Source organism: Neocloeon triangulifer, unplaced genomic scaffold (assembly GCF_031216515.1).
Source record: "Neocloeon triangulifer isolate White Clay Creek 2 clone unplaced genomic scaffold, ASM3121651v1 ptg000015l, whole genome shotgun sequence".
In the NCBI taxonomy this organism is placed as follows: Eukaryota; Metazoa; Arthropoda; class Insecta; order Ephemeroptera; family Baetidae; genus Neocloeon; species Neocloeon triangulifer.
This window is the reverse complement of record NW_026775557.1, coordinates 64694-85533: the sequence shown is the minus strand read 5'-3', so window position 1 is coordinate 85533 and position 20840 is coordinate 64694. Positions and strand designations below refer to the sequence as shown.

The window sequence follows — 20840 nt, the reverse complement described above, 5'->3', positions numbered from 1 at the left end:
TGTTCTGAAACTTTATTTTAAGACACAATGTGAGAGGTTGTAAAATGTAATGTGCTTACTAAGTAGCTCATAAACAGGTATTTAGCTGCAAAGTCATTAATAATTTCAATATATATATATTTTTTTATAATTATATAGTATAATTTATACAACTTTTTAATTATTCATAAATAATAAAATATTTAAATATATTAAAAATAAAAAATATTTAAATAATTGTTATAATAATATTGTATAATTATCAGAAATCAGAAGTATACCCATGAAATATGCCCATCTTTATAAATAAGTGTTATATAAACAAATTATACTTTTGTATGTTGGAACATTCTGCTTATAAAAATTTAGTATTATTAAAACGTCAGAGAGAAGACAATTTGTTCAGATTTCCATTTATTTCCCATTCTTTAATGATGTCTCAAGCTCGCTTTTATTTCTGGAACATAAAATAAAGAAAGACTTTCAATTGAGTAACTTCTTCGTGGCAACACAGAGATAAAAAATACTTTGTCCGTGCTTGCCATGGAATACAAAATTCTTCTGAAATAGATGAAAAGTTGTCTACGACTCGCTATAAAAATGAGCAAGAAGCGTGATTGTATTTTATGGAGCAAGCTCGCTTTTTTGCTGTGCGCCTCTGATATTTCGTTTTTAAGGTCTCTCTTCTCTATGGCTGCGATAAAGTGGCTGAAAGAAGAAACCCCGGTCCTATGGGTACATATCCACTTCAGACGGGGGCATGTGTCGTTCGTTCGTGTGTGTGTAAAGTATGATACAGGGTGTTTAGCAAAGGAGCAAGAGTTTGTTGTCTTAGGCATTAATGTCACTCGCAGAACTGTGCATACACTCGCTGCGAAAGAATTTTGTGGGGCAATAACTCTTTCATGCATGGTTCGAATGTAAAGAGCAATCTAAAATCCGAGCATATACACACTCGAGACGACTTTTCCATTCGCAGCTGCATAAAACAACACACAGCAGCCATTCTGATGGATTTTCTGATAGTTTGTTGTACTGCTTTTGCCATATATACGTATATAGCAAAAATCCATTTCCTTGCAAATCGAGCTCAAATTTTGTAACACGTTATTGGACGCGGCGAGCGCCTTCGGTCTGAAAAATTCTTTTGCGATATCGCATTGGCGAATCCGTATCTGGGAAATTGGCTGGTGCGGCGCCGCCCCGGAGAGTTGCCGCAGGAGTATAGAATGAGCGTACAGATGGTTGGTTTCACCGCTGACAGGGAAATTGAGAATGCGGTCACCGACGATAATTGGCCGGCGTCCGAGAGAATCAGCGAGTCGAAAGCACCTTCGGCAGCAAAGCGCAACTTTTACGGGTCACTAAGGAAGCGTGGCACGGATTTGCATTTTTGTTTTCCGAGAGTACGAGGAGGCAATTGGGATGCAGCAGCTGCAGCCATCGCCGGCTGCGCCACTTTTTGTAATAAATTTATGAGCGCAGAATAATAAGCGAGAGCAAATAGTCGCTGCCATGACTGTACCTCTACGATGGTGCAGTGCTTTGTCGAAAACATCATAAATTTCAATATCGTCGCGCGCGCGGCACCCAGCAAATAAAAACGCCATTTCTCAAGTTAGGCAAAAATGGCTGGCAGCGAGTCAAGAAAGGCAAGAAAAGTGAGTCCTCGTTCGTTTTTTGTGTAACAAATCGCCCGCGGCCAAATTGCTCATTGCCGGCGGCAGCGGGCAAGCGCGAGCCGGCAAATGGCTGCGCCACCAGGCTTGACGCGAAATTAAATTTTAATGGCATCATCTGGTGCAGACTTTGGTGCATTATGGATTATGGAAAGCCGCTTTTTGCCTCGCTGTATCGCTTTTGGCTTTACCTACAGCACTCGGCCAAATCCGCTGCTTCGTCTGATAAAGCTGAAAGGCGCTCTCGTCATTTGCATGTGAGAGTGTCGAGCTGTGCAAAAACTGAGAGTATGCCTAAAATTTTTTTAACGCTTGAGCTTAAAATATCATTTTTCAATCAAAATAAATTGCAATCGCTTCAACAGGCACCAAGAGTGACGCTAAAAAAAGGCAAATAAATAACTAGATTTGACGACCATCCTTTAACGACCGGAATGAAAACGCTTGGACGAACATCAACTTTTATCATTCCAGAAGAAAAAAAATGAGTTATCCTCAATGCAGAATTATTTATTATAAAAAAGCTCCAGCATTTTTGGCAACTTTGTGAGAATTCATGAAAAAATTCTAGAACATTTTCTCAGAGAAAAACGGTTAAAAAATATTTTCATATAGAGGTTTTTGTTAAATATTTTTTTATGTGTTGATTAATTTATTTATCAATTTAAAGAATAAGATCCAAAACTGATAATGAATATTTATGTACAAATATTTTCTCATTGGTGCATTATTATTTCATGGAAACATAGGTATACTAGAATTTAATTTACATTATTATTCAGCCAAAACTTTTCTCCTCTTCTAGAAAATTCATAACAATTTTCCCGAAGAGGGCTGCGCCAGCTTTCCCATTGTTCGCATGAGGAGTTTGTCTTCGGAGAAAATCTGTGTGCGAGCAACTTATAGATGAGTTTCAGTCGGGAAAGTGTTTTAGATTAGCCGCGCAATTTTCCGAGAGGCAAAATTAATGAGTCTTCCAAATCTGCACCCCGAGAGGATAAACGCACAAAAAATCGGTGTTTATTGTTCCGCAGCTGTGGAGAGAGGGAGCTCGAGTGCGCCAACTAATGGCATGCAAATTTTGCAGATTTCTCCAAGTTCCCGGGAATAATTGATGACTCGCTGAATAAACAAGAGGAGAAAGATGGCACTGAAATGAAAAATCGTGCGCATTTACATTAAGGAAGGGGCTAAAAGAAACGCAGCACCTATAGATCACTGTCTATCAGCTACACGGGAGCTTGAAAAAGACTTGGGGCTAAAAACGCCAACTTTTTACTTGTAAAAATGTACACAGGAAAAACTTCGGCACAACCTGGCTCAAAAAAGTTTAGCAATTTATAATCAAAGATCCGGCGGCGGGCGGGCGCACGGAAATTCTGCCAGCAATTTATGGAGGCTATTAAGCCTTGGCCGAGCTTCCTCGGCTCAGCTTCAGGCGAGCTTATTTTTCTCTAAATAAAGATCGCACCAACTTCGACAAATATTGTTTGGAAGGTGAAGTGGAGCAGAAGAGGCGCATTTAATTAAGAAATTTCAAGAGAGTTTACTCCCTTGGCTCACTCCGCATGCAGAGAAGGCGTTTCAATTCAGAACTTTGTTTAGAATAAAAATAATAAGACACTGGAGATCTGATTTAGTCTTAGAAAAGAGTGGAATGAAGACTAAAGTTTTAATGGAATTTTAGGAGAGAAATTTATTCAAGATGTTAATTGAAAAATTCCATCAAATTTTTATTTTAAATGTTGCATTTTGTTTTTAATTTTCACATTTTTATCTTTCTCTTGTGATATCATTGAAAAAAGTAGAAAATTTCAGCGAGAGAACGAGACAAAACATAAAAAAATTGGAGCAATTTTGATTAAATTCTACTTACAAATTTAGAAAATTTCACATGTAAAATCTTAATTTTTATTATATTTAATAAGTAAATTTTTGGATAAAAGAAAAATATTTTTTTTCAGTGCCCTCATAATTACTATGTTGTCCACCACTCCGTGATGGTAGTTGTGGACAGGCACATTGCCGCTTGCGTGGGCATTTTTCAGCAATTGGTTATTGTTGGCCCGCGGCGCGAGGCCGGAACTTTGACAGGCAGCAGCTTCATTGCGAGCCGGCAAATCGCTTAATTACGGACGCACGCATGCAATCAAACGCGTCCTGTATGCAAATGAGGCAAACGCCGCGGGTCCCCTGTGATCTTCAGCGCGGAAAATTCAAAATTGATAGTCCCTCTCTCGCAGCATGCAAATGCAATTTATGCGGCAACCGGGTTAATCACTAATGAGCTTTTAACAAACCGTGCGCCTGCTGTCTGGTTATCGCCACATCTCTTGCATCAGCGAGCAACTTTATAACATAATTAAGCAACCGCTAATGAAGCACTCGCGTATCACTTGACCGCCTGGAGCTTGTTTCATTATCAATCGCATTGGAAAATGAACATCAAAGTTACTTGAACTTTTGCCAAATTAACTCATTACTAATTAGGTAATTTTTCCTGCACTGAAATATATTAAAGCGCGGAATGAAATTTTCATAAAATATTAAGCGGAGTTTAAAAACCAAACACAGCCAAGATTTGAGCAAATAGAGAAAAACGGATTTTTGGATTTTTTTTTTTTAAATATTTAAGTAATTTCTTTCATTCATTAAATTTTTCCGTAAAAGGTTCACAAAATTTCATTTGCTCAAACCTCTCGTGAGTCTTTTTCATCCTTCATTAATTTGAATTTTACAAATGAATTTAAATAAAAGCAAAAAAATTGCAGAAGACTAATTCAAATTTATTGAATATGAATTAAATTTCATTCAATATCGTGGAAAATTAAAAAAAAAATACCTTCTACATAGCAAGTACTGATATATCAGATGTTTTAATTATTATTATTTTTACTTTTCTTATATCGATCAGTCCAAATTTCGTTTTGTAAGTCTCTCATGCATTTCGGAAATTAAATTAAGAGAAGCAAATATAGTTTTAAATTTTAAATATTATTTATTACACATTATTAAAAATTCCGGCAACGAAATAAAATTCAATTTACATCAATTTGAAGGTTAAATTGAGCTTAAAATTAGCAAATCTTATTATGAATCGATTGAATTGTTATGGCTTATTTATTATTTAATTAGCTTATTTGGCAGTAATAAATTCAAATTGTGCATGTCAAAACTATGGATCACTATGAAAATAAGCGTGGTTGGATGTCCACACAGGTTACTTGTTCCCAGGTCTAAATTGGCCTGGTGATTATCAAACGGAACAAAGCGAGACGTACCTTGCAGCCAAATTTCTCTAGCCCGCTGTGGTGTCCACTCTCGCAATTTCCAAATAGTAACACACAGCCCATGCAAACAACTCGTAACGTGAGTATTGATTGCGGAGAGTTGGAGAGAGAGAGAGGGACTGAAATTGCGGCCGTCGTCGTCGGTTGTGTGAATTGTGCCGCCCGAAATGCAGAGACGAGCAAAAAGGGGTCCCGCAAAGAATTTAATTATTCTCGATTGAGCAGCGCCGCCCTAGACAAATTGGATTGCAGTTGGTCCCGGCTGTGTTTCGGGCGGGCTTGTTTGCGAGGACGGCGAGAAGGCACACAGACCATCTGTTTTTCAGGCCCAAGAGCCAACCAAGTACGTACCTGGCCGGCCAAGTAAGGCAAACGCGGGGAATATTGCGTGTCCTTCCAGCGCCAACGGCAGGTTTAATGTGATTTCGACACAACAAAAGCAGGCAACATTGACGGAAAATGTATTGTTTCTCTTCTCACCAACGAGGCTAATGAAACAAGCACACTCCAACCTGCTGAACTTGAAATATTTTTTTGCACTTTTCCACTTGTCGGCATCTGTTCAAATTATTTTAAGGCAGTGGGAATATTATCCTTATTGTCAGTTAATGATAAGAGGATAAATTTTTTTTTAATCAGTCCTTTATTTTATTGACATTTTAACTTTTTTACATAAAGATAAATGGGTAAAAAAAGTAAAATCAATATTCCAATGATTCTGATTTTACAAAATAATTTCCAACATTGAAATATTGGTATAAACAGCAGATTTAAAATTCATTATATTGCCATTGGATTTTTTAAAGGCTTATACTTTAATTTTAATCATAATTTAATCACATTTAATATGCTAGAAAATTTATATTTTTTATATTTTCCTCAAATATAGTCTTCAAACAACAATTCGAGAAATACTAGTTGCATGATAAAGGGTGATTTTGGATGCGCAAAAATTTGTAAATTGCAATATTGTAAATAGTTAGAAGCAATTTTTTTTTTTTTAATTTTAGCTCACATATCAGTTGTTATCCAGCTTGAAATTTGCAATGTAAATTTTATGAGGCTGCTCAAATTTGATATTCTTGTATCAAATTCCCGGATTATAAAGGATCCATTAACGGTACTTTCGACCCTGGTAACCACTACACAGCTCACTTGGCCCTTACAATTTTAATGAGAAGCCCCAGCTATGTTAATTTTGAATTTCTGACCGGACCAGAAAATTAAAGTTTGCGAAACGGAATTGGCTAATTAAGAAAACGCTATGAAATTTTAAAAATAATATTTTTCTTTTCCTCTTTTTCCCTTTTTTGAAACTCAGCAAACAACTTTGAATTTTCCAAATAGCAACGTTGGAATAAAATTTTGTATAATTGCTGTATAAATAGCTAAAAGTGAAAAGAAAAAGCAAACAATTTTTTGTTGAAAGATGTTTTCCAGAGACAAAAATTGTTGATTCAATAAAATTAGCATTCATCATATTTTCCCTCTGCAAACTTCTTCTTTTTATTAACGGGGTGACTGTTTGCTTTTTAAAGCACCACAGAATTTTGTTTGTCGCCTCCGCTACTCAATTGATTCCCTCGGAGAGAGACGCTCTCTCTTCTTCGGGCGAATTCCTAACGGAGAAGGGCGCGCAAAGTGCAAATTAAGTTATGCAAAATTTTCGTCGACTCGTCCCTCAGAGGCAAACATCAACGAGCACGCGCCAGGGAAAACAAAAATTAGCATCCCCACGAGTTTATCGCAACCCCCTCCAGCAAGTTGAATTTTCCAGCGCCCACCAAATTGGCCGACGGAATTTACAAGCGACGGCCAATATGAAGTGCCGGGATTGAATAAATTTTCTCGGTGCACTCGTGACGGACCGGTTGCATACATATTCCCTGCACGATAAAGGCAAAGTAATTTATGAAGTATGAATTCCTGGGGGCTGCGTCGTAAAATTTTACGGCCAGGCTTTTACGGCGCCAAGGTGAAATATTATCAGGTTGTGTGAAACGTCGCTTTTTATATGTTGCAGGATTGCCCACGGAATACGCCGTCGGCGTGATGGAATGCATCATCATAGCCTAATGTGAGTACAAAATTTCGTACAGCAATTACGAGAAAAATGACTTTGCCTTTTATTTGCCATGTTAATGTTTGCCTTGATTTTGTTTGTCGCGTGCAAATTTGACCCAGCGATTGATCAATCGATGCTAACAAAAGATATTATTTACGCAAGCATTGCGCAAAACTACAAAGCACATCACTGACTGTTTGCTGCGTTCGATCGAGTTATCGCAGCCATGATTGTTTGCCATTTAACGGAAGAATTGCATCAAGGCTGTATTGAAAAGCCAAGGTAGAGAACTGATGAATGCCCTTATTACATAAATGTATAGGTAAACTCCTAGAGCGGATTACGGAGGTGCAATAAACCGGAAGGCCATTGTCTGCAGTCGAAATTAGGACAAAGAGAATGCCTTGGGAGCAGCCCTATTGTTTGCATGCGGAACCGCCACAAACAATCAACTTCCGACCTCAACTCCGGGCCTCTTATTTTATCCACCATAAATTTTATATCATTATCAAAGTATCTTCATTAGAGAGGCACCGATAGGGAAAATTGATTGATTTTTCCAAAGCTTTGTGTGAAATTGGGTCAGATATAAAGAAGATATATTTCTAGTTGACCTAATTTTACGCTAAATGCATTAAAATGAATAAAGCTAGGAAAACGAGATAATTAAAATGTGCTAAAGAATCGAAAAAAAAAGACAAATTCAAGATAAGAGTTTTGACGATGAATGAAATTTCTGTATGATTTTATTAACTAAATTCTATTAAATTTTTTTGTACAATTCAAATATTTTGTTTCCAAATTTTGTGAAACCCTAAAACTATATATGGAATAAATAAAAATATTAAATTTCAAATTTCAATTAGTTGAAACTAATAACCATTCTAGAATTGTTTTAAATTGCAAAATTCCCTACCAGCGGCTCATAGTCATTATTCAAAAAGTTTTGTTTTTTACTCAAATTACAAATATACTAAATTTTATATATATTAATAAATTCAGCTTTCAGTTGTTTTTATAAATATTTTAACTAATTAAAAAAAACTATAATCTTCCAGTCAAACTTTAAATGAGGATTTGACGTACTAATCAATCTTTATTTTACGTTTCATTGTTTCAATACGCAACAATGACAGTTTGAGGCAAATTTGGTGTGAGTATACACGGAAAATGTTAACTTGAGGCACTCTTGAATTATTCAAGCAAACAGATTTCAAGCAGAATGCGAAGCACCACCCTAATTTGCCGACGGTCGCCGAGAGTATGCATAGGTATGAAAGGAAGGAGCCGAGCTGCTGCGTATTCACTCAAACTTTGAGGAGGCAAACATTTATAAATATTAATCCACGGCCGGTTTGCCGACACAAAAGCTGACGAGAGAATTTCGTCAGTTGGCCGGCTGGCATCAAGATTGTTTGGCTTGGAGTGTCCGGCAGAGAGTTGCGTAGCCCTTTTAGCGCGAGCGGCCAGCGCACCCTCTCCTATCATCTCTATGCATGTAAAAGCGGCGGCGGAGAGATTCTTGCGGTGCGTCGGGTCGCGCAGCGGGCCGAGGGCCACATCAAAAAGCGGCCGATGATCTTCACAAGCGAGTCAGTTATCCTTTTCGGCCCAAGCGAGGGAGAAAAAAGGCGAGATTTCGCCGTTAGATCTTGCTTGCTTGGGCAAGGCGGGGTGGGGCGCGCCACAGCGACCGGAGTATTCTCTGGTGTTGGCCTCGATCGATCCGCGGCGCACTCCACCAGTGAGCCAAAAACTCACTCGAGCAGCATCTACATGCTCCGCGTTCGATGCACGCCGCCGTCGCCGCCACTTCTAATCACACACGCGTGCACACTTTGGTCCGAGCGCACATATAAGCCTCTCGCCGGACAAAAATGTAATACAATAATCCTGGATAGAGGAGAATATGTGTGCCATTCGCTGTGCTCTCCGTAAAGCGCCGGCTGATCTGGGATATGAGGATGATATTACCTCTCTTTGACGTTATTTGCGCGCTCGCTCGTGTATGCGAAGAGGAAAGAAAGGCCCAGATTTGATCTTGCTGTCCTTTAGCCGGCCACCATTTTGCTGCCCTTTGCCCAAAAAAGTAGCATCAAATATATTAAAACTTACCTAGATACGTTTTCGTATAATTATATAATAATAAAAAAAATGATAATTTTTATTCATTGTGTGCATTAGAGCAAGCAATTGTTAATATTTAATTTCAAGTTAAAAGCTAAATTTATTGTTATGTTACTTTTTTACTTTGATTGTCACAAATTTTAAACAAAATAAAAACGGTTATAATTATTTAATGTTCAATAAAATTTGATTTTGTTTTTAAATTTTGATAGAATTTTACAACTTTTATTTAAATAATTTTGCTGTTTATTTTATATTTATTTTTATAATTAAAATTATATATTTACGCTTTTGCAAATATATTGACTGATATTGACATATCTTCATTCAAATTTATAGTACATCTTACTTTCCAGAAGAACCCTGACTGACGTTATTTTGAATAGCAAAGACACCAATGTGAATAATTTTCTAAATATTAACCTATATACGATTGAAAATCTTATAATTAAAAAATTGAACTGTATAGTTTCGCCTGTGATTGATAAGTTTTAATTACAATAATTATCTTAAAAAAGGTATTTTATTCTATAAAGTTTTAAGTTATTATTATTCTCTACAAAAGCATAAAAAAGTATCAATTATTGCATAGAATTTGTCTTTTCCTCAATTTGCTTCCAATTTATTTTCATCATACTCCATTCCGTTGCTATCAACAGATAACATGAAATTTTCTCCTTCAGCAAATCTTTCATTTTTTTCTTTCTAGGGGCAATCATTTCATATCCACCGCACCCCTTTCTACGAGTTGACAAATGAGTGGAAGTCAGAGCGTCAAATTTATCACCCGTGATGGTGTTATGGAGCTCACACGAACATACACCCATAGCTCACGCACACATACGTGGTACACATGCGTAGCACCGCAATAGGCGAGCCTATTGTGCAAATATCCCCGGCCATACTTTTTCCTACCGAGCAGCCATTGCAATGATTCACTAACGAGCTAATTAAAAACGAGGGTACTTAAAACTTGCTGTTCACTGCAAAATACATTTTTTGCAATTAGAGCGGAGAATTCAGTTGTGTGCAAGCAATAAAAGTGCTACTCCATATTTTAAATCCATTCATTTTAGGAGCGCGCGCACTACTATACACTATAAAGGTGTTCGTGTCGTTTTTATAAATGAGCAGCATTACTCGTAATAACAATAAATGCGGCTGCAGCTGCGTCATATCTGGCGGACAAAGCAACAATAACACGGGCGCTCACACAATGAAACGTGACACAAATTTAAAACACACACACTCGTCGCGTGAAAATCATTTTTAATCTGTGCAAACGCAAATGCGCGTCTCGTAGATTATGCAAAACATCAAAAAGCGACATCCACTCGCTCTGGCTTGTTCGGCGGCGCCAGCGAGCAGCGCCGAAGCGCGCTTTTGTATACCCTTGTCTCTCTCGCTCTCCGCCGGGGTTTATCTGCTAAATAACAAGCGCGCACTGAGAGAGAGCAACCAGCAGGGGACGCTCTCCAGCCCCCTTTTTATTGCCGCTTGCGCCTAAAAACTGTCTGTACACACAAAACCCGTAGCTGAAAAGCACGGCCGCCGAGCGTAAAGCAAAATTGAATTATTCTCTACCTCGGCTTATTTTACCACGTTTCTACAGCTATTGCCTAAAACGTTTTGTTGTTTAACAAAACAGGCATGCTGTACGCCAACGCACAAAAAATCCTTTCACGTCGCATTCACTGACGAGGGGTTTGTATTTTAGAATTCTTTCAAAGCATAAATCCTTCCATTGAAATTACAAATTTCATATACAGAATAATTGATAGGTCAGTAAGAGCTGCTGAACTGTTTAATTAGTTTGGTTTTCTGTTTATTCAAATACTTTTTTGTGTGTATAGAAAACTTTTAACTAATGGATTTTGATTAGTTTTTGACAGTTTTTGATGCATTTCAAATTCATTTACAGTAAGTCATAATACTTCAACTGTAAGAACCAGATATAAATTAAATAAATTTTTTATTTAATCACAACTTAAGCGTAGAAACATTTCGTAGAAAAATATTATTATTATTGTTGTCTCATGTTATATTATCATTGTTTGTTTGCTGAATTGATGCGTCATTTGTATGTCGAACGGGCCAAGCAAACATTGACGCAGGGTTTGTTTTGCTAACAGGCCTTTGGTATCAGAAGAACTTGTCTCTAATTCCTGAGAATTGTCAGAATGCATTCGAACAATAATAATTCCGACTCCATGCATATTGTGAAGCGAATCTGTGCGCCGCGCGCCTTCGCCAAACCTAATTTAAGCCGTGTCAACTTGTAATCCGATTAAGGATTTTGAGGCAAGTTTTATTTCTTGGTGGCGAAAACACTCGATTTGCATACGACGCCACCGAGCAGAGGGAATTTTTATGCAAATTCACGTCCGTGGGTCATAGACAAACGCTGCGAACTTTTTCAGGGGGAAAATCTCCCTCTGGCAGAACCAACTTGAGCCCACACGCACCCTTTTTCCGCTTCATGTATTCCCACCTTTGGTCCGGGCCTGGCACACTCCCACACTTATTTCACTTGGAGATTTTCCAATAGAAAGAACCACTCAAATCAGTCATGTATACCGTAAAAAATTAATATAAGTATATAAGTTTTAATAGGAAATCGGCTTTTCCTTTTTTTTTTAGATCATTTTATCTTTATGTTTTGTACGAAACAATAAACGACTTATATAACCCACGAGAGAAAAGCGAATTCTATATTAAAAAACAATGAATCAACCTTCAACAAAACAAAAATTACACCCTTCGCTAAACCGATCAGTGAACTTTGAAAGCGGATATTTAAAATAATAACGATACGATCAATGTTTACTTTGATCAAACCGATATCCAAAGGGAAAAGCCTGATAATTGGTTTAGTGCGATCCTTTTTATTTTTTATTTTTCCACCAGGCGTTCAGCTTACGGAAACCCCGCAGCATAACAGGCAATCAAGCAAATCACAAAAGCGGACACCTGGCACGTCAAGCAATCAATGTTTCACTGGGGGTGTATTTGTCAGTCGTACCAAACACAAATATAGATATTTAACAACGAGCCAATTTTTTATATGATTTTAGAATTTGAAGCCTGTAAAAAATTTTAATTATCAATTAAATAGTAAAAAAGTTCATTTATATTTTGATACAGTAAAAAATAATATCTTATCCGCATTTGAATTTTTTGCCTTCTCATTTTCCCATCTGGTAACTTTTGCAACCTGCATGGAAGTGGACGATCATCTTCAGCATGGAATTTATTCTCCTTTTTTCCTCCTACGCCTAGCAAAGTTTCTGCCGAGACACTTTCCCACATGGCACAGCACATATAGGCTGGCACGAAACTTCCACTGCTCTCTGACATGTGTAAACACACACAAAAAGTTTACTTGATATAAAAAAATTTATAAATAATTCACCAGCCGTTCATAATCTGCCCAAGAAAGTAACTCTGCCGGGAGTCTTTAAATAAACATTTTTGAAGCAAACACGACGGGAGAAATAATATACGAACGAAGTAAATCCCTCGACGCACTTGCCATGAACAAACTAACATCTCGATGACGCAGGTTGAGCGCCTGTTTGTTATTAAAATAGGCAATCCGCCGCACCTCCCCGTTAAGCGGGATACATAAACCGTGAAAATAAACAAAAAGTGGGAATGGCTTCTTTAAAGCCGCAAAATATTATATATTATGGTGTATTTCACCGTACTAATTAGTCTTGGGTTTTACATTATTTTACTGGCAGATTTTTAGCAACAGGTAATATTTATGTTGATTAAATTCAAATGATTTAAGGGAAAAATGAAAGATATAAAAATTTGAAAATAAAAAATTAAATGAGAAAAAGTTTTGTAAGGTTTATTCACACAATTTGATATTAAAAAGTTATATAATTTCACTAGCATTTAAAATTATATTATGAGTTTCCCAAATATTTTATCATAATTATTATATTCTTTCTTAAACATCAATAGTAGAAAATAAAGTTAATTACGATTTTTTGAGTAAAATAGAAAATTTTAATTTCAATCATTAATTTTAACTAGTAGAGTTTTTAGCATTAATAATTGTGTATATAAACTGTAAGGTTTCCCTTTGAAGAAAGTTTGACGTGTGCTTTCAAAACAGTTTCGCACGTGCGGAAAGTCGTTCAGGAAGTGAGGGCACACAGGCCTCGAATGAGTAACAAGCAAAATCGCCTCCAATATCCTGTCCCGTGTAATGCTTCCTCGCATGTCACTCGCACCGCACCTCGCCAAGGAAAATAATATTTGAGAGGAGGAGACTCCGCGCTGCAGCTGAGGGAAATAGGAATTTCAAGTTTGGCAAACACGGGCTCGGTAGAGAGAGAGAAAAAGGGTTTCACGCAGTTTGAAATTTCCGCCGCACTCAATTTGAGCCCAGGAAGTCACATCAAAAGTTTTTCGAGCAAAAAGTGCGTGCGCGTCGGGTGCTGTCAAAGGTTTCAAAGTTTCCCATTTTCAAGGCGTGAATGTCGTTAGCGAGGCCATTGTGCGGGTCGCAGCCATTTTTCGTTTATTTCGCATCAACCGCAGCGCGTCGGCTTTTTGTTCCCTTGTTTGTTTGCGAACGAACGACCAAACGAGAGTAAATCAAAATAAGTTGCGTTCAAAATAAAGCTATTTGCGAGCGCCGTTCTTTTTTATTTGGCGCGTGGACTGCCAATAAATGCGAAACCACCCACAGTGCCTATTCCGAAATAAAATGTGAGAACCAGAGACGATTAATCGACTGCTTCTATCAGTTAATGGTTAATGGCGCTATTGTTTTCCTCTGTTATGGTCGAGTGTTTGGCTGATTAAATTATTGTCCCTCTCTCTCGATTATTGTTTGGCAACGGCGAATCTGAATGGAAGCCATTAAGGTCTTTAAAAACGTTGGTTTGGGAATTAAAAGGCGGGTAAAAAAAACATGTGTTGTTTTTTTCTTTACGAAAATAAAGAGGCAGACAAATTTTAAAAAGCAAAAAAAAATAAGAATCACATTTGAAAAATCATGACAAATATTTTAAAGAGATCAACAGTTTTTGTGTTTGTGAAATATCTTTGAAGCCAAAATTAAAAGAGTTATGATTTTACACAATTTAAATCTAATCATCTGTTTTAAAAAAAAAAAATCCAAATACACTTCAGAAACTTCATGTAAAGACCTATCAGGATTGGGAATACTTAATACATCGAAAGTTAATATTGAGGGAGAAAGTTTTCAGACTCATTAATGTATAGAATTTCATTTTGAATATTTCATTAAACTTGAGGCAAATGAGATATGCTACGTGAGAAGCTCAACCAATGAATTCGACGCAGGTAGTGCATGTGACGGCAGAAGTGAAAGCGAACACCCACGCGAGGGATCATCCCTCTCTCTCGCATGTGCGTAATTCAATACTTAATTTCGCGACTGGCGCGGGCCGTCAGTTTATTACTCGACTCGAGCGGCGCAGCGTAGGATAACCTTGGCAGAAATTTAATAACATTTTCCCGTCTCACCGCATAATATGTAAACTCTCGAGCGCTCATCATGAATTTGTTATTTCAGTCTTCACTGGTATCGAGGGCAAAAAGAGAGAACCAAACCGCAACACTCGAATCGTTCAACACGAAACAAAAGCAATAAAATCGGGTTATGTAGTCAAACTTACCAGACACAACAAAGTGTTTTAAATACTATGGGTCACTTATTTTTCAGGGAAATTATTTCATCCACATCAAATGGAAAGTTAGCCACAGAGGAACTGTTTTGAGTATTTTGTATCCTGAAAGCAAAAAAAAAAAAAAAAAATACAATGTGGCTGTTTGTTTTTCAGTTCACATTGTTTGAATTCAATTGTTGAAAACAAAATTTATTTAAAAAAAAGGAATTGTTAAGAAAAAACGGCACCACTTTCGAGATAAAAAGACCCCCATCTGCCGCAGTAAGCCTTTCTTGATATATAGTATATGGATTTTTATCTATTTGTTTAGCAAGTAAAGACTTAATGACAAAAATAAACAATTAATTATTCACCCGGGTTTTTTTTTACGGAACTTTTGCTCTCTAATGGTGAAAAATGTCAAGTCGTAGTAAGAGGCTGATGCATTAGAGTTTTGTTGTTGTAAAGTTGTGGCTGCGGGTCCGGACGCTAATTTATAACTACTCGTGCTGCAAGGGAGCGACTTTGTGTAATTCAGATGTGTGTCAGCTAAGAAGATTAGCACGGAGCGCGCGCAAAAAGTCTGGTGCGGCTCTTGCTAACATTAATTATTTCGTGCTACCAAATGATTAAACTCCGCAGTCAAATGGACGAGTTGCTTTTTAATTTGCAACTTTTTGCCGGCTTCAACGCGAAGGCGGAAAGTGTGAAATGGAATAAATTACTTCGAGCAGGCCAACCTCAAGCAGATTACACGAAGGTTTCGTTTTGATATTTCCAAAAGTTGCAACATTCTCGTCCATTCAGCACTTTGAGGCGCAGTCGAGTGAGTATAGAGATTGCGAGAGTGGCCGAACCTATTCCCAAACACTGGAGGCAAAAGAACCATTCATCCCTCTTCCCCTAGCAAATGCACCCAAGAAAGTTGGAGCGGGATGTTGATTTAGAGCGGAAATCTTTTAATTTCGAGGAACCAGAGAGCAGAGCGCGGTCCGTCTGCCTCTTTTGTGAGGATTCTCCTGCGACAAAAGTCAAGGAAGGAAATGTCCTGGGGACATCTCCATTCAAAAAATACCAAAGATTCTTCGTGAGCACTTATTGGCTTTATTGAATGGCAGATGTACAAGAGGAATAAGAGAAATTTCTCAGATTTGAGTGATTTTTTTTTCATAAAATTTTGAAATTTAATTTGATAGGGAAAATTTGAGCAACGGTCATGGTTGTTTCCACTCCAATAAATGGAGAGTGCATTAAATCGCAAAGCTGCGAGTCCATTTACGAAATCAGACCGGGATCAAAGGGAGCATCTATAATTTGCACACGAGAGATTGGTTTGCGCATTTGTTTTCGGCAGGCAACGCACGCAGCGAAATGGCTTTTCCCAGGCCGCAACCAGGCCGTAAAAGTAAGCCTCCGATGAAGTAATGGCGGAAGCTACCTGAGACGATTATTACCCAAAGTGGTGCCGACGGGTACGCCAACCGGCAGACGCGGAAGCGGCCCAGTTGGCGGCGGCGCCATTCGAAAACAATTCGCAGAGCTGCTCCTCCAGAATGCAGACATTGTTTTCTATTGTTTCGGAGCACTTACCATGAATGTTCATAATGCGGCAGCCTGAAGATTGCCGGCCCCTCGAGCATTGATGGCCGAAACATCTAGTATAGCCCACCTCTGACCGCACCACCACCGCATTCCAAGCAAGGCCTAACCGGGGTTTAGGCCATGGTTTATCCAACTAACCCTCGAAGGAACAAAGTCAATGTAAAATATGGATAAATTTTGCATTTAAAATTTTTACCAAATACAAAAAATCAATCAAACAATTTATTAAATGAATTTTTTTAAATTTTGTATACAATGAATAATCCTAAATTGTAGACAAAAAGGGGAACTCTCAATGTACTGGAGCTTATAGGGTTAGTAAGTGTTTTTAATGTTTCTATATTTAGCTTTCTATGGATATTTAGCAAAAAAATTATACCCTTTTGGCTTTTTTAAAAAATAATTTTCGCATTCCTGTGAATTAATCGTTGTTTTTTTTATAGAATAATCACTATTTGCCAACATGAATCTCCTAAAAAAATGTTAATGAAAGTGTCCATGCTTATTATTTTTTTCCTACTAATGATAAAAGAAATTTGAGCATAAACCAAATTTTTTTGCAAATGAAAAGGGCTGCCTCGTCAATGACTCAGCCGTGCTTCTGTCTTCCCACGCTGTGTGAGCTTCAGAGATAACACACACGTGGTGAGCAAACATATCCGTGTGTGTCAAGTGATGCAGCCATGAAAAAAGCATCATTTTTTTATACCTTAAAGTAGCTCTCCACGTAAAAAGCTTTTGAGTGTATCCTTGGCGGTGTACAAGAATCGATTAGCTCTTTTTATTCACCTGTTCCGTGCGTTACGACAGCCACTAAGCCACAGCACTCGCATGATCATTACTCTCGCTCTTGTACCAAATCTCGATCGCATACGTGAACACACTCAATACGTTTTGCTACTTATTCTTTGAAAGCCTCTCCGAACGATACTTTGCAATCTAAAGGACCCTTCAAAATGTATATTAAATATAAAACGTGGAAAGCTCCTGTGCTGTAATTTTATTAGAGGTTGGAAATCAATATAATTGCCTTCATTTGTGGCAAACGGTTGACAAGTGAATTCTCTGCAAATGAATAACTAAAAAATTTATTTGTCAGTCGAATTCCTTTGATGACATCAAAGCGCCCGAGCAAAGCAACAAAAGATCGGTGTAACAAAGAAGCCGCAACAAAATATTTTATACAGGCTCTCGTTTTGCAGTCATTACGCTCCGTTTGTTGTTGCGCCATTTGCACCACAAAAGATGAAACGACGACAATAGATTTGGTGACGGCACCGACGGAGAGCTAATGACGATGTCATAGTGTGACAAATTTTCCCCTGGGGTTAAATGATCTGCTCGCGCGCCACATCTAGAGGTAACGAACAAAATAAATAATCGGCCCTGGGCGACCGAACACCCTCGCGATCCATCATCCCCTGGCGACAATCGCAACACAAAAACACAGACGTGTGCTGCCGGCTATTCCACAGCATACGTACAGTTGTCGGACAAAACCACAATGCTCAGCAGTCATCACAAATTGCGTAACAAATCCACTGAATTTAGTTTCATTAGTACTTCGCCTGACAGCCGTGTCGTTATACAAATTTAACCTTAAAAAATTGCTCTTCTCGTGAGATTCTCCATGAACACAGTTGTAAATTTTTGTAAATGAGGGATGAAATAAATTTTTGTGGTAAAATAATCAATAAATGACGATCATAAAACAAATATTGCTAAAATGTATAAAGAATCCGGCCAAAAATAAATAATTAAAGTTTCGAAGAAATTTTTATAAATAACTAAAATTCTTAAAAATAAAAATACAGGTAAAATATTATCAAATTTGTCCTCCTCAAAATTTTATTCTGTATTATTTTTGTGCATATTTTCCTTTGGTAGTTGTATTGAGGTTTTTAATTAAGAAAATTTTTAAATTTGCCTTACATAGAAATAAACGTATATTTATAAAAAAAAAAACAGTTCATTACTAAATTTCACACATAATTATTGAATAATGATTTATTTACTTTACCTTGATATATTCTAAAATAAGGTCATTTTGGCATGCGATATTGTTTGATGAAACTTTTTCTATATCTGCCTGCAGAGATTTGTAACCCTGCGATCGTTTCCCAGCGCTATTTTCGTCCAAAATGAAGCAAAATAAGGCACCAATCGATGAGCTTATTGGTTAGGAAGGCTACTATTCTGAATCTCATTATAAACCGGTGGTATAAAAATACCAGACAGCCGAATTGAAGAAGATCCCTTTAGGCAAAAGATTTTTAGCATTGATTTTTTTTTTAAGAGAAGCAGAAAAAAATATTTATATCCTACAACAGCCGAAAGGGAAGGAAATCGTTAGGTCTATTATAGGTAAAGCTTTTTTTTCTCGGAAATAATAATGATGTGAATGCAGAGGCAACAGCAAAGGCTACGGACTAGAAAATAATTTAAAAGGCATCGAAGTTGAGCACTGCTGGATAATTTGAGATTACCAAGTTTAAATAGATGCGTGTGGGGGTTCGAGAGAGATCTTAATGTTGTAAGTCTGCAACTAATCCTCCCCGGAGCAGGTTATCTCTGGCGGCTGCACCGAGCCGAGTTGGAAAATATGGAAATGACGACCGGCGAGTGCATTATCATAAAGGCGAACTGGTTCCGTGCCGGGTCGCAGTTTAATCCAGCAGACCTTGGATTATTAAGTTATTGGCCGCTTTAATGAAATGATGATGAGAAAACCCGCCCCCAATATCACGCTCCTTGCTTCCGAGCAGCCAGACTTAATTACGCCAGAGCGCCCATATTGATAAAACAAGAGATCAATACCCGCGCCACGAGTCTATATTTTATTTTTGACCGCACACGCAGGAAATGAAGTTAGCCTGCTGCTGAAAAATGAAATTCGCAGCGCTTCGGTTGGCAAAATTTAGGAGCGGCGCGCAGCGTCGCCAATTAATATCAGCTCTGCTATATTCTACAGAGGCAAAAAGCCGCGCTGAAGAAAATGAATTTGCCGGATAAATTAAGGCAGGAGGAGATTGAATAATCTATCATGGCTCGGAGAGCTCGTGCTGCCATCCCACGCTGAAAATTTGATAAAGCAAAGAAAATTTGTGGTGCAACCATCCTTGAAGTAGATTTATTTATGAATTGTTAAACAAGCTGCTCAGTTTGAATTTATATTTTATTTATAATTGGCATGTTCAGAGCATATTTATTCAATTTGAATTTTTTACTGACTCCGAATTGAATCATTCATGCCCTGAAAATAAACGTTTCCTCAGTTTTGTCAAAGTAATTTATTTATTTATTTTAGAGTACTTAAATTCTTGCAAGAAGATCTTTGTTATATTGAGAAAAAAAATCGTTGATGCATTGATTTGAGATGCGATGTCAACATCAGGGTGCCTCAAACAGATTTGAGTGTATCTCACACAAATAATTAATATTTAGAGTTAAAACATCAAACTTTGAATAAATTACAGGAGGATGGTAAATTTTAAAATAAGTCCATACAATAATATGTCGACAATTATGATTTAATGAGCAGTGACTTACGAGGTGAAACATTATTTTATTTATTTTTGCGAAAAATTCAGATTGATAATTTAGAATAACAAAAATAAAATATAATATTATTGATAAAAGTGTGAATGCACAGAATTCTCAATTTAGTGTTGCCTATAAAAATAAAATTCATATCGACAAATCAATACATTATAATGACTTTACTGGTGTGGAAACTCATTTCAATTCCATGGAAAATAAATATGACAGTTGATTTAATCATTTCAATTCACTACCGCTGGGTTTTCCTCTCAAGCAAACACGATGATAAATATTTTTATGCACCCGCTAGGACTAAACAAGTTGCGCAATTAGTGGAACGGTCGCCTATATATGCATCTGTTGCAATTTTGCGTATTCCACGTTCCGTTTTTATTATATTTTTGCAGCAAAAACGACGCAGTAGATTGCAAATGTCATCAGCAGGCGTCGTAATTTATGACTGCATTCAGCGGACCGAAAAAATGAGAAATAAAAAAAAAACAGAATGATGGTGGAGCGACCGCAAACTCGTTTGCGCAGAGCTGGACGCGGATTCAGTCGGTTCGAATTTAAGTTCGGGAGCGGCTGATGGCCGTGATCCGACTGGGGACTTGGAAGGAAAGAGACAAAGCCTGAAAGCCGTGTCACTCCTGCTCGCCAATGTGGCCTTCGAGATAGAAAAGTACAAGTTTGCTTCTTTACGAGGCTACTCTTGCATTGTTGAAGGATGGCCGGCGAAATTGGGAGTGGGAATTTGGCGGGCTTGGAGGTCTCGTAAGTTTCCTCTCCGAAGAATAGATCCTCTCTCTCTCTCTCTCTCTCTCGCGAGCGGGTGGCACTGGCACGGTCAAGCAAGAAGCAAAAGGGGAAAAGGCAAATGGAGGCCCCGAGCACATCCGCGGGTCTC

General features: G+C 37.7%; 1 protein-coding gene across 1 annotated transcript in view; it reads left to right on the top strand.

The window, feature by feature from the left end:
- LOC132202204 (leucine-rich repeat transmembrane neuronal protein 1-like) overlaps nt 1-20840 on the top strand; it is a 99999-nt gene that overhangs the window by 38029 nt on the left and 41130 nt on the right. The window contains exon 3 of the mRNA XM_059628972.1: nt 6972-7025. The gene's annotated coding sequence lies outside the window, so the exon portion shown is untranslated. The remainder of the gene's footprint in view (nt 1-6971; nt 7026-20840) is intronic.